Here is a 15,094-nt window from a genome sequence, read left to right as displayed (position 1 = left end):
TGTTTCAGTTTGAACAATTTCATTCCTGGACCTGTGGCCAGATCCTGGATTGGTGGCTATGTGTCAATGGCAAAGTATTCCTATTTTCACAGAAACCTCAGGGCTTTATTATAAAAGTGGGCACTGAAGCAAATCTTGGGAGATGGGAATTGTACATCCTTTGGTAAAGGCTGGTCCTTTGGGCCATAACAGAAAAAATACCTGCTAATGTATTGGATTCACTCTCAGCGTAAACAGTGGGTTGAATAGCATAGATTTTGGGCAGCCCTGTCGTCTCTGAGTTCTCAGCCTTAGTGGCAAGGTCCGCTCCCGGCAAGTCGCCTGCCCACTGTCCATGGTGCTGAATACATGTATTCTATGTTTCTTCATCTTACATTTCCAATGAGAGGGTTTTTTGGAGTATGTTTAAAAATTATTTTCAAAATTTACACAAAGAAAAGTTGAACAGAGGAGGTCTATTTAGCCTGAATGGAGGCATATCTTTTAAAATCTCAAACCATGGTTTTGTCTCTTTTTTAAAAATGGATAATTGTGCTGACTCAACATCATGCTTTCCCTTACTTAGTCTCCTTCTTGCCAGGTGGGGATTTTCTTGCTGGGATATGGACATCAGGGAACAAACCATTGAGATTCAGTGAGATCCTGTTTCTTAACGACCACCCTCTTAAAAAATGAACGCTTTATTATAATATATACACATATTTGTATGTAGAGGCAATTGGTTTTTCTCTAAACAAGGTCAATTGTAGCACCTGTCACCCTCATGTGGTACTTCCCTGCCTTCCCAGAGAGGGACTCAGGCCCCCTGTGTGTGGCGGGGCTCTCGGGAAGGAACCAGGCCTTCGTGCTGGGTTGGAGCATCATTTACTCTCTCTTCTATAATTTGAGGACATCTTTGTAAACCATTGTAGATAAACTTAGATAAAATCTTTATCCTCTTGAGGTTAATTTTGTCTGTTCCTTTAGAATTGCCCCCTAGGTGGGCAATAAAAAATAATGGGTACAGAGATTCTTCCACATGAGAGTAAATTGTGCTGCATCAAACTATGCAGTTGTTGAGGTGTTTTGTTATGAGCATCTGAACTAGTTCTTTGGTCCCATCAACTTAATACTTAACTCAGGTTACCCTGTGAAAGGGTAGCCTGTTTAGTTGAGGGAAACCTAGGGCTTCTTTCTGCCTCCTCCAAGCTTCAGAAAGAGTCTCTGAGTGCCCACTCTTTGCCAGGGCCTGTGCTGTGATCTGGAAACCCACAACGGTATGATGCAGAGTATTTATCATTGAAGGACTTCACTTTGGGGTGAGGAAAGGACATGTAAACTGATGGTTCCAGGGGGCCGCACTCAGTGGGCTTATTGGGCTACATAGAAAATTGGGTTGGTGTGTAGAAGAGGGGTAATTCATTTTGGCTGGGAATCAGGGAAGACTTCAGAGCGGAGGCAGCCTTGGGCTGAGACTTGGAGGGTGAATTGTAATTGTTTGGGCACATATGGGTATAAATGGATGACAAAAGGACAAGAAGGTTGGTGTCACTGGAGACTAGGATGTGTGGTGGCTGAAGGTGTGAAAGGCATTGTGTACGTGCTCGGACTCAGGTGTGGGGGCTAGCTGAGGGGAGGCTGTGTGGCAGGCGGAATAATGGCCTCCCAAGACTGTCCACATCCTCATCCCCAGAACCTATGAATATGCTACGTTATGCGGCAAAGAGAATTTAAGGTAGCAGATGGAATGAAGGTTGCTAATCAGCTGATTTAAAAATAAGGAGATTATTCTGGATTACCCTGGCGGAGGGCAAGGCCCTTAAATATGGAAGAAGAGCTAGTGGCAGAGTGATGTGAAATGAGGAAGACTACCCATCGTTGCTGAGTTTGAAGATAGAAGGGGTCCTAAGTTAAGGCATGTGGGCATGCTCCAGAAGTGAGAAAAGGCGAGAAAATGGATTCTCCCTCAGAGCCTCTCGAAAGGAACACAGCCCTGCCGGTTCTAGCCCAGCAAGACCTTGTGTCTGGCTTCTGACCTCCAGAACTATAAGGTGCTTAATTTCATTTGTGTTAAGCCACTACATTTGTGCACATTTGTTAGAGTAGCCATAGGAAACGGATGCAACTTGGGACTGCTCTAGAAAGTTCTAGCTGGTGAAGTTTAAAGAGGAAATAACCTGGTCAGATAGGCTGTGGACCACAAAATGGTTTTGCTGCTGTTGAGAGGAGGTTGCCTCAGGTAAGCCTGGTTCTTTTTTTTTTTTTTTTAATGTTTGTTTGTTTTTGAGAGAGCGACAATGTGAACAGGGGAGGCGCAGCGAGGGAAGGAGACTGAACCAGAAGCAGGCTCCAGGCTCTGACCTGTCAGCACAGAGCCTGTTGTAAGGTTTGAACTCACGAACGGTGAAATCATGACCTGAGCCGAAGTTGGACACTTAACCAACTGAGCTGCCCAGGTGCCCCAGCCCAGTTCTGATCCCTTGTTTCATCTCTTTGCAGGACAGGCATTTGATACGCTTACCTGGCCTAAGTGCCCCCGGAGGTGTTCTCCTAGTAGTCTGCTCATTCTCACTCTTGCTTACTGCCCATTTCCTTCATGCTGGGCACTCAGGAGAGAGCGGACCAGGTCTGCATCTACGAGTGGGGTCATAGGATGGGCCCATTTCCAGCCTCAGAGCTGTTGTCAAAGTGTCTTCCAACACTTCGCATCCTCCCTAATCTTTTGTATCTTCAGATGTTTTAATTTTTGTCAATTAGATATGAACTGTCTCACTGTTTTAACTTGCATTTTCTTGATTACTGGTAAGGTTGAAGATTTTTTTTATCCATTTATTAGCCACTTGGGGTTCTTCTTCTGTAAATTGTATTCATATATTGTTTGTCCATTTGTTGCCTGGGTTGTCCTTTTTAAAGCTTTTTAGAAGTTCTTTAGATATTCTGGTTTCTATTTTTGCCTTATTTTAAAAATCCTTTAAAAAATGCTCTTTTGATGAACAGATGTTTAATTTAAATGTAGTCCAATTTATCAATCTTTTCCTTATGGTTTGTGGTTATTGAGTCTTATTTAAGAAATTCTTTGTTACTCCAAGTCATAAGATATCCTCATCTTTAAAAAAAAAAGGCTTGAATAGTTGCTTTTTATATTCTACTCTGAACTTACTTTTGTGTGAGGTGTATGGTAGACATAAAATTTTCGAACTTCTCCAAATGCATGACCGATTGTACTGGTGCTATTTATTGGATACCATCCTTACCCCAGCGCTGTGCAGTGCTGCCTGGGAAACATACAAGACTTTACAACTGTATGGATCTGTTTCTGATTTGTCCATGTAAATAACGATAATTTCATTTCTTCCTACCTAGCCTTTAAATCTTTTATTTATTTTTTGTCTCATTTCCATTGTTTAGACATTTGACAAAATTATGTAGATGTCTTGGTAATGCCGTTTTACATTTTCAAGAAAATGCTTTTAGAGCCTTAAATATGAAATTTGTTACTGTTTTTTGGGGATTCCTTTTATTAGATTAAGGATGGCCTCCTTTGCTAATAGTTTGAGAAAAGATTTAAAAAAATCACTAATAGATTTTGAATGTTAATAAATGATTTTATGTATCTACTTAGATGATTTTATGTTTTTTCTTCTTTAAATTGTGACTGAGATGAATTATTTTAATCTTTTAATTTAGACCATCATTGATTTCTTGGGATAAACCATACCTTGTCATGACATACTATATTAAAAATTATTATTTTATCCGTTTGGTTACTTTCAATTTAGGATTTTGGCATGTGTTTTCATGAGAAGTATCGACCAATAATAATCTTTTCTTGTATTGCCTGTATTCAGATTTGGTTTCAAGGTGATGCCTCATCATCTCTGTAATAGTTTCTGAAAGGGAAGGGTTTTTGTTCCTGGGAAATTTGGCAAAATTGATTCTTAAATATTCTGGATCTGGACCCTTTTAGAACACGGAGACTTGGCACCACAGTTAGTGCATTACAAGGGTCGCAGATCTATTCTTCTCACATTTCATTGGCCGGGGGGGAGTCATTCTGGCCATACTTAGTTTCAAATGGAGCACGAAGGTAGAGCCTTTCATGTCCCAGAAGTTGAGGACAGCTAGAAACTGGAAAATATTAGTAATATTTACCAAACTATGGAGGTTAATTGATGTCACTACTGCACAGTTAGCCAGAACTCAACACTGTGTTCCTCTAGGTCTTGTTTGAAGGTTTGCAAGTGTGCAAGGTCTGCAAGTGTGTCAGTCATCAGGGGACCAATTAGAATGTGAAGGTAGACATGTTGGTTTGTATTTGCTGTGAACAAACCATCCTATTTACTCTCTCCAAAACCCACCTTGAGAATTCTGGCCTCTCTATTTCTCCTTATCGCAGAGAAAGAGTCTCCCTTGCCTGTTCCTTTCCACTAATGGAAGTCTTAACTACCTTTCACGGCTGGAACACTTCCCCCTCCTTGCTTAAATCCTGTGTTAACTCTGACTCGTGGTGAATTCTCCCTTCCCTTGTTGCAGTACCATTCTGAGTACGGAAAGCTGGGTTCACAGTTGCTTGTGGGTAGTCGTTTGATCAGAAGAGTCTTCATATCCAAGCACGTGTTTCCCTCCTTTGCCTGGACTCTGCCCTAGGAAGCCAGATATAGTGGACAGATTGTATGAAAGTGGCCCCACCATGATCCCCATGATTCATGCCTTTGTATAATCTTTTCCCGTGAAGTAGGATTTGCTTCTAACCAGCATAATATGACCAAAGTAATGGGATGTCACTTCTGTGATTATGTTACATCATATAAAAATCCAATTTGCTAGAAACCCATTTAGAGACTCTTTGCTGGCTTCAGTAAGTGGCTAGGTTGGGGCAGCCCCCAGGGCAAGAACTTCAGGTGGCCTCTAGAAGCTGAGGGCGGCCTTCAGGGACAGCCACTAAGAAGCGGGGACCCTAAGTCCTACAGCAAGGAAACAACCTTTACCATGGACCCAAGGGAGCTTGGAAGTGAATTCTTCCTCATTTGAACCTTTTAATGAGAACATGGTCTGGCCAACACCATGATTCCAGCCTTGTGAGACCCTAAGCAGGGGACCTAGTTAGGCATGCTCAGACTCCTGACTCACTGAAACTGTGAGATAACAAATGTAAGTGTTTTAAGTTGCTAAGTTTGTGATAGTTTGTTACGCAGCTCATGTATCAGACCTTTCCTGACCTCCAATTACCCACACTAGAAGTGAGTTTGGGCTGATGAAAGGTAATTTGAATCTAATTGAGAGAATTCATTCTTTATATTTTTAAACAACTTTTTTCCTATTTTTAAAAGTGATACAAATATTTTGTGTAGAAAAATTGAAGCAAGCAGAAAGCGGAAAGGACAACACAAGCATTCCTGATCTTACCACACGGGAGTGGCCGGTGCCTGTGACGCCCGTGGGGCTCCGTCACTTAAGAGTCTGACTCTTGGTTTCGGCTCACAGTTTGGGGGAGAACCCTGCTTCTGGCTCTGTGCTGGCAGCGTGGAGCCTGCTTGGCCTTCTTTCTCTCCCCTCTCTCTGCCCCTCTCCTGCTCACGTGTGGGTGTGTGTGCACGTGCACGGGCCTGCTCTCCCCAAATAAATAAATAGACATTAAAAAAAAGTCGAAGAGCCAATGTGTTTTTCTACTCTCATAGGTGGCGTGACACACATGTCCTAAGTTGGGATTCCTTCCATCATGTTTTACGGGCAGCTTTCTTTCTTTGTCCTCCATAGTGAGAACTTCCTGGCTCATATCCTGTTCTTCTAAAATAGGATTTTAAGTGGCTGCATACTATTCCAGTGGGTGTCCCAAGTGACAGAGCCGCTTCCCTATAGCTGAACATTTATGCCGCTTTAAACTATTTACCATGGTAAATAATGCTTTGATCAATAATCAGTAACCTATACAAAAATCATGTATCACTGATAATTTATGAAAGAATAGTTTCTAAAGGCAGAATTATTAGGTCAGAGCTTGTTGATGTTTTTAAATCCTTGGATACTGAACTATCCAGCGTCCAGTGTTTCTGTAAAATACTATAAAGCTCAAACCTCTGTTTCTGGAACTCACCAGGCTGGAATAGGACAGAACTATTGATTTTTGAGCATTTAGGTTCCTGTTTTCTTAACCCTGTTTGCAAAGTGCTTTTAAATTATTCATTAAAGTGCAATATGGACTCTATTTATAGACACATTTGTGTATGAGATCGCTCCCTTAATGCCTGGGCAAAAAGCCTATGAATTGCTATTATCACATCCCTGTCTTTGTGAATCCGTTTCTACTCCTACCCACCCTTTCTTTGTTCTAAAATAAAGACACTGAGACACATAAGGTCCTGTGGGCTTGCGATTGCTCAGAAGCGGCTTTCCTGAGCTCGTTCTTGCTCTTTTCTTCTTGCCGTTCATGAACTGGTCGTCTTCATAAGTATGAGAGATCGGCAGAAAGTTATTAATTTGAAAATATTTTACAGAAGTATTTTTCCTGATTCATAAAATGGGTGTTTATTTAGAAAATTTCTAAAGTAAATGTTAGTATCAAAAGCAAAACAAAACTATTTCATTCCGCCACCTATAGATGACTATTGTATAAACGTACCTTGCTCATGATGTTCATTATTTTGAGAGAGAAAGAGAACAAATGAGGGAGGGGCAGAAAGAGAGGAAGACAATCCCAAATCAAGAGTTGGACGCTCAACTGACCGAGCCACAGGCGACCCGTATTAGCTTATTCTTATGGTGATTAGATTTCAGTGACTAGTGTTTTGCATGGGATTTTTGCATCCATGTCTCTGAGGGAAATGATCCATAATTTTCCTTTTCCATAGCTGTTTTCTTTCTACTTTGAGATGAATACTTGATTTATTAATTTGTAGCTTATTTTCTAATATGTGTATTTAAGGTGGTACATGTCTTTGTAAGTAATGCTTCAGCTGCATCATACAGAATTTGACTTGGGGTATTTTCCTTATTGTTTAATACATACTACACATGGAATTGTGCCCCTCTCAAAGTCATGTTGAAACTCTGTCCCCCAACATGATGGTACATGTAGGTGGACCTTTAGGGAAGTAATTAGGTTTAGATGAGGTCATGAGTGTGAGGTCCTTCTGATGGAATTAGTGCCTTGCGAAGAGGGACCCGAGAACTTGCCCTCCTTCTCTCTCTCTGCTCACCGGGTGAGGACACAGCAGGGAGACAGCGACTGCAAGGCAGGCAGAGCCCCTGCCCAGAGCCCCACCTAGCCGGCCCTCGGGTCTGACTTCCCAGCCCCCAGAACTGTGAGAAATGGAAGTCCGTTGTTTAAGCCACTGTGCCTACAGTATTTTGTTATAGCAGCCCAGGCAGACGGAGGCAGTTACCTTTTCTAATTTCTGTTATGATATTTTAAATTTATAAGTCATTTAGAAGCACATGTGAAATTTTCAAACATGTCCATATTTTCTTATTCTTCTCCAGCATAGTTGCGTTGCCCCCAAATCTTGCTCTTTATGATTCTAATTCTGAGAAATTTGCTGATGTACATTATGGCCCAGAATATGGACTGTAAGTTTTCGTACACACTTCCCTGTGCTTGGAAAGAACTAGATTAAATGTTCTGTACATTCCATTCAGCTGACTTGTAAGCATACTACTCACATCTTCTGTTTTCTTACCGTTTTTTTGGGGGGGGCGGGCATCTGGTGGTTAAATCCATTACTAAGATAATTACCCAGTTTCATTATGATTACGGATTTGTCTTTTTTCTCCTTGAAGTTCTGTCAATTTTTATTTATATACTTTGAGACATGTTAATAGGGGCGTACAAATTTAAAATTGTCATCCTGAAGAACTGAGACTTTAATTATTATGAGTGGTTCTCTTTATCTCTAGTAATGAATCTTTGCCTTTATGGTACCGTGTGCAATGCTAAAGTAGCCATGACATCTTTCTTTAGGCTCATATTTGCATTATATTATTTTAATCACTTTAATTTCAGCCTTGCTGTATTCTTAAACTTAAGTCGTGTACCTTGCAAAATAATCAAACAATTAGATTGTTTTTCATCCAGTCTGATAATTTTTATCTTCTAACTGGAACACTCAACTCATTTATATTGAACGTAATTACTAATCTATTTGAGTGTAAGTCCATACTCCTATGATATATTTCTCTTGTCCTACATTTTCTGTGTTTATTTTTCTTTCTTTTCTTATATTATTTTTTAAAAGTATTAGGATTTTAAAAAATCATTCTACTTTTCTACTGTCTTCAGTGTGTTGGAGGTTACATTTTATTTTTCCTCATGTTCATCGTTACCATGTGAATTAGATAATGTGTTATTAACTTAGCCGCATGATGCAGTTACGCCTGCCTCTTGGACTATGGAGAGATCATAGTGTCTTAGGGCACTTGATCTCCTCTCACCCTTTCCAGATTTATAAGTGCTTATTATTGTGTATTTTAATTCCATATGCTCTTTTTAAGCTCAATGAAATATTAATACTAACAGTGTTGTTATTTAATGTGCAGTCAGTGTTCATTTATATTCACATCCTTATCCACTTTTTTGCTTTTTGTTGCTCCCGGACATTTCTGACCTTCGTTTTGGGGTCTTTTCCCTTCTGCCCAAAGAGCCTCTTTAGAAGTAGAGTGGCTGGTAGTAGAACGCGCCCTCTGTTTTTTTCTAAAGGTATTTTGATTTTTACTTTTATTTTAAAAAAGTTTTAAATATACTTAAGTTTTGAGGGGGAATATAATTTACATGCCATAAAATTCACCCTTTTAAAGTTTCTGATTCTTTGGCTCTGGTATATTTACAAGGTTATGCAACCATTACCACTACATAATTCCAGAACATTTTTGTCACCTTAAGAAGAAGCCTTATACTTGTTACTAGTAACTCCCTATTCCTCAGTCCTCAGTTCGTGCCAACCATTAACCTCCTGTCTGTCTCTAAGGATTTGCCTATTAGGGATTTTTCATATGGATGGAATTATAATATGTGGCCTTTCATATCTGGCTTCTTTCAGTTAGTATAATATATACTTTTTTAATTTTAAAGAGAGCATGAGCGGGGGAGAAGGACCAAGGGAAAAAGAGAGAGAGAGACAGAATCTTTTTTTTTTCTTTTTTTAGGGGGGAGAGAAGGAGAGAGGGAGAGAAAGAGAGAGAGAATCTTAAGAATCTTGAGAATCTTAATCTGCCCAGTGCAGAGCCTGACTTGGGGCTTGATCTTATGACCATGAGATCATGACCTGAGCTGAAATCAAGAGTCTGATGCTTAACTTACTGGTCCATCCAGGTGCAAAGAGAGAGGGAGAGAAGGATAGAGGCATGGAGCCTGATGCAGAACTTGATCTCACAATCTTGGGATCATGATCTGAGCTGAAATCGAGTCAGATGCTCAGCTGACTGAGCCACTAGGTGCCCTAGTATAATATTTTCAAGGGGCATCCATGTTCTATCCTGTGTCAGTACTTCATTCATTTTCATGGCCAAATAGGATCACATTGTATGGGCATATCACATTTTTCCCCCCATTCACCAGTAAGGTAAACATTTGGGTTGTTTCTATGTTTTTGGCTATTATGAATAATGTGCTATGAACAGTCAATGTACAGGTTTTTGTATACATAGGTATTTTCAATTCCTTTGTGTATATTCCTAGGAGTGGAATTGCTGGGTCATATAGTAACTGTATGTTTAATGTTTTGAGTAACTGCCAAACTGTTTTCCAAAGATGTTTCACCTTTTAAATTCTCACCAATGATGTTATGAGGGTTCCAATTTCTTCACACTGTCACCAACACTTGTCATTTTCCAGTTTTTTGATTGTAGCTTTTCTAGTGGGTGTGACGTGGTATCTCATTGTGGTATTGATGGACATTTCCTTAATAATGGATGCTGCTGTTGGGGCGCCTGGGTGGCTCAGTCGGTTAAGCGTCCGATTTCAGCTCAGGTCATGATCTCATGGTTCGTGGGTTTGAGCCCTGCGTCGGGCTCTGTGCTGATAGCTAGCTCAGAGCCTGGAGCCTGCTTCAGATTTTGTGTCTCTGACTCTTTCTCTGACCCTCCCTTGCTCGTGCTGTCTCTCTCTGTCTCTCAAAAATAAATAAAAAACATTAAAAGAATTTATTGAAAAATAATGGATGCTGTTGATGACCTTTTTTGTGTGCTTATTGGCTATATGCATGTCTTCTTTGGAGAAATGTCTATTTAAATCTTTTGGCCATTCTTATTAGTGGATTGTTTGCCTTTTTGTTGTTGAGTTGTAGTTTTGAAATTGGAAAGTGAGTTCTCCAAATTTGTTCTTCTGTTGTTTTGGCTATTACTGGTCTCTTGCTTTTTCTATATGATTTTTAGGATTAGCTCATCAATTTCTTCATGAAAGGCAAGTGGAATTTTGATAGGGATTGCACTGACTATGTAGATCAATTTGGCAGTATTTCCATTTTAACAATATTAAGTCTCCAGTCCATGAGTATGGATTTTTATTAGTGATTAAAGTTTTTAGTGAATTCCTGAGGACTTCTATCTATGAAATTATGTAATCTGCATATATAAATACTTTTACTTCTTCCTTCCTAATCTGGATGCCTTTTATTTCTGTTTGTTGTGTGATTGCCTTGGTTATAACCTCAGTCCAATGTTGTATTGTTCTGGCAAGAGTGGGCGTTCTTTCTTGTCCCTGATCTTAGGGGGAAAGCGTTCAGTCTTTGACCATTAAATATGTTTTTAGCTGTAGGCTTTTGTAGATGCCCATTATTAGTTTGAGGAGGTTCCTTTCTATTTTTATTTTATTGTCAGAAACATGAAAGAGTAGTGGTGTTGTCAGATGCTTTTCTGCTTCTGACATTTTTTTTGTCATTCATTTATTAATGTTATTCATTAGATGAGTTGATATTTGTATGTTGAACCAACCTTGCATTTCTTGGATAAATTCCAGTTGGTCATGGTAGATAATCCATTTTCTTTCTTAATGTTTATTTATATTTGAGAAAGAGAGTGTGTGCCAGCAGGGGAGGGGCAGAGAGAGAAGGAGACTGAGAATCTGAAGTAGGCTCAGCACTGTCAGCGCAGAGCCTGACATGGGGCTCTAACTCACAAACCGTGAGATCATGACCTGAGCCAAAATCAAGAGTCAGACGCATAACTGACTGAGCCATCCAGGTGCCTTGTGGATAATCCATTTTATATATTGCTAGGTTCAGTTTGTTAGTATTTTGTTGAGAATTTTTGCATTTGTATTCTTTTCTAACAGTTTTTATATACATTCCAGTTAGTTAACATACAGTATAATATTAGTTTCAGGTGTACAATGTGGTGATTCCATACATCACCCAGTGCTCCTCATGACAAGTGCACTCCTTAATCCCCATCACCTCTTTTACCCATTTCCCCATCCACCTCCCCTCTGGTAACTATCACAGTGCTCTCTATAGTTAGGAGTCTGTTTCTTGGTTTGCCTCTCTCTCTTTGTCCTTTGCTCATTTGTTTTGTTTCTTAAATTTCACATGAGTGAAATCATATGATATTTGTCTTTCTCTGATTTATTTCACTTAGCATAATACTCTCTAGCTCCATTCATGTTGTTGAAGATGGCAAGATTTCATTCCTTCTGATGGCTGAGTAATATTCCGGTATGTGTGTATACACATACCATGTCTTGTTTATCGATTCCTCAGTTGATGGACACTTGGGCTGTTTCCATAATTTGGGTATTGCAGATAATGCTGTTATAAATATTGGGGTGCATGTATCCCTTTGAATTAGTATTTTTATGTTCTTTGGGTTAATACCTCGTAGTGTAATTGCTGGGTTGTCGGGTGGTTCTATTTTTAACTTTTTGAGGAATCTCCAAGTTGTTTTCCACAGTGGCTGCACCAGTTTGAATTCCCATCAACAGTGCAAGACGCTTCCCCTTTCTCCATATCCTTGCCAACACCTGTTGTTTCTTGTATTGTTGATTTTAGCCATCTGACAGGTGTGAGGCAATATCTCATTGTAGTTTTGATTTGCAGTTCCCTGATGATGAGTGTTGTTGAACATCTTTTCTGTGTCTGTTGGTCATCTGTATGTCTTCTTTATCCAAAGCAATCTACACATCAAATGCAATCTCTATCAAAATACCACTAGCATTTTCCACTAGAACTAGAACAAATAATGCTAAAATTTGTATGGAACCACAGAAGACCCTAAATAGCCAAAGCAGTCTTGAAAAAGAAGAGCTAAGCTGAAGGCATCACAATTCTGGGCTTCAAGTTATATTACAAAGGTGTATTAATCAAAACAGTATGGCATTGGCATAAAAGCAGATATGTACATAGATCAGTGAAACAGAATAGAAAACCCAGAAATGAATCCATAACTATGTGATCAATTAATCTTTGACAAAGCAGGAAAGAATATCCAATGGGAAAGAGACTGTCTCTTCAACAAATGATTTTGGGAAAACTAGACAGCAATATGCAAAAGGATGAAACTGGACTGCTTTCTTACACCATTCCTCATCCATTTAATCAGACTGAATCGAAGACCTAAAAGTGAGGCCTGAAGCCATAGAAATCCTAGAAGAGAACACAGGCAGTAACTTCTTTGACATCAGCTTTAGCAACTTCTTTCTGGATATGTCTCGTGAGGCAAAGGAAACAAAAGCAAAAATGAAGTATTGGGACCTCATCAAAGTAAAAAGCTTCTTTACAGCAAGGAAACTATCAACAAAACTAAAGAGCAAGCTATGTAATAGGAGAAGATATTTGCAAATTACTTATCCAATAAAGGGTTAGTATCTAAAATGTATGAAGAACTTATAAAACCCAACACCCCCAAAATCAAATACTCCAATTAAAAAAATGGACAGGAGACATGAATAGACATTTTTCCAAAAAAGACAGTTGATTCTTTTTTTTTTTTTAACTTTTTAAAAACATTTATTTATTTTTGAGAGAGAGAGAGAGACAGAGGGTGAGCTGGGGAGGGGCAGAGAAAGAGGGAGAGACAGAATCCCAAGCAGGCTTCAGGCTCTGAGCTGTCAGCACAGGGCCCGACGCAGGGCTCAAACTCACGAACTGTGAGATCTTGACCCGAGCCAAATTCGGCTGCTTAACCGACTGAGCCCCCCAGGTGCTCTGACAGTTATGTTCTTAAGGCAAATTGGTTTATGTATTTTTTTTCTTATGATATCTTTGGTTTTGATATCAGGGGAATCCTGGCCTCCTAGAATGAATTGAGAAGTGTTCTTTTCTATTTTTTCCAAGAGTCTGTGAGAGATTGGAGTTAATTCCTCTTAAATGTTTGGTGGAATTCACTAGTGAAACCATCTGGTCCTGGACTTTTCCTTATGGAAAGTTTCCAGTTGCTAACTCAATGTCTTTTCAGATTTTCCACGTCTGGTTGAATCAGTTTTGATAGTTTGTGTCTTTCTAGGAATTTGTCCATGTCACCTAGGTTATCTAGTTTGATGGCAAATGATTATTCATAATATTTCTTTATAATCCTTTTTTTTTTTAAATTTCTGTAAGGTTGTTAGATTCCTTTCTGATTTTAGTAACAAGTCTTCTCTTTCCTTTTCTTGGTCAGTCTAGATAAAGATTTGTCAGTTTTGTTGCTCTTTTCAAAGAACTATCTTTGGTTTCATTGTTTTTACTCTGTTGCTTTGTATTTTCCATTTCATTTCTTTTTGTTTTAATTTTTGTTTTTTTCCTTTCTTGTATTTGCTCTTTTTCAGGTTTCTTAGGTTATTAATTGGGGATTGTTCTTCCTTTTTAATATCGGTCTTCATGGCTACGTGTTCCTCTAATCACTGCTTTTACTGCCTCTTGTTAAGTTTTGGTATGTTGTGTTTTCATTTTCAGTCATTTCCAAGGATTTCCAAATTCCCTTGTGATTTTCTCTTTGATTGCTTGCTTATTTAGAGGTATGTTATTTAATTTCCACAAATTTGCGAATTCCTTAAGTTTCTATTATTGGCTTCTAATTTTTTTCCTTGCTGTTGAACATACTTTGTATGATTTAAATTAAGTTTTGATCTGATCAAGTATCTGATCTGTGCTACATAATGTTCCATGTGTAGTTTAAAATAATGTATTTTCTGTTTTTTGAATAGAGTGCCCTGTAGATATCTATTAGATCGAATTGCTGTTAAAATCCTCTCTTTCCTTGCTGATCTTTCTTGTTCCACCCTGTATTGAAATGGGATATTGAAGTCTCCCAACTATTTTTGTGATTTGTCTAATTCTCCCTTCATTTTTGTTAACTTTTGTTTCATAGATTCTGGAGCTCAGTTGTTAGAATCATATGTATATAATTGTTATACATCTTGATGAATTGACCCTTTGGTCATTATAAAATGTCCTTTGTTGGGGTGCCTGGGTGGCTCTCTTGGTTGAGTGTCTGACTTTGACTCAGGTCATGGTCTCACGGTTTGTGGGTTCAGGCCTTGCATTGGGCTCTGTGCTGACAGCTCAGAGCCTGGAGCCTGATTTGGATTCTGCATCTCCCTCTCTCTGCCCTTCCCCCACTTACACACACTCTCTCTCTCAAAAATAAATAGACACTTAAAAAATTAAAAAAGTGTCCTTTGTCTCTAGTAATAATTTTTGTTATAAAAGCCATTTTGTCTTATGTTAGTATGGCCACTCCATCTCTCTTTTGGTTATTGTTTACATGGTATATATTTTTTTCATCATTTCATTTTTAACCTATTTGTGTCTTGAATTTAAGAATGTCTCTTTAGTACTGCATATATATAAATGGATCACATTTTGTTTGTTTTTTGTTGTGGTTTAAACAGCATTATCTATAATAGGCAAACTTTGGAAAGAGCCCAAGCGTCCACCAACTGATGAATGGAAAAAGAAGATGTAAAAAATAACATATTGATATATGATGGAGTATTACTCAGCCATCAAAAAGAATGCAATCTTGCCATTTACAACAACATGGATGGCGTTAGAGAGTACTATGCTAAGCAACATCAGTCAGAGAGAGACAGATACCATATGATTTCATTTATATGTGGAATTTAAGCACAAGGAAAGGGACAAAAAAGAGAGAGAGACAAACCAAGAGACAGACTCCTAATTATAGAGAACAAACGGATGATCACGGGGAC

General features: G+C 38.9%; 1 protein-coding gene across 1 annotated transcript in view; it reads right to left on the bottom strand.

Moving 5' to 3' along the window:
- LOC115292522 overlaps positions 1 to 15,094 on the bottom strand; it is a 78,880-nt gene that overhangs the window by 1,518 nt on the left and 62,268 nt on the right. The gene's annotated exons all lie outside the window — the stretch shown is intronic.

This window comes from Suricata suricatta, chromosome 5, assembly GCF_006229205.1.
Source record: "Suricata suricatta isolate VVHF042 chromosome 5, meerkat_22Aug2017_6uvM2_HiC, whole genome shotgun sequence".
In the NCBI taxonomy this organism is placed as follows: domain Eukaryota; kingdom Metazoa; phylum Chordata; class Mammalia; order Carnivora; family Herpestidae; genus Suricata; species Suricata suricatta.
The sequence above is the reverse complement of the archived record's forward strand: the minus strand, read 5'-3'. Positions and strand labels throughout refer to the sequence as shown.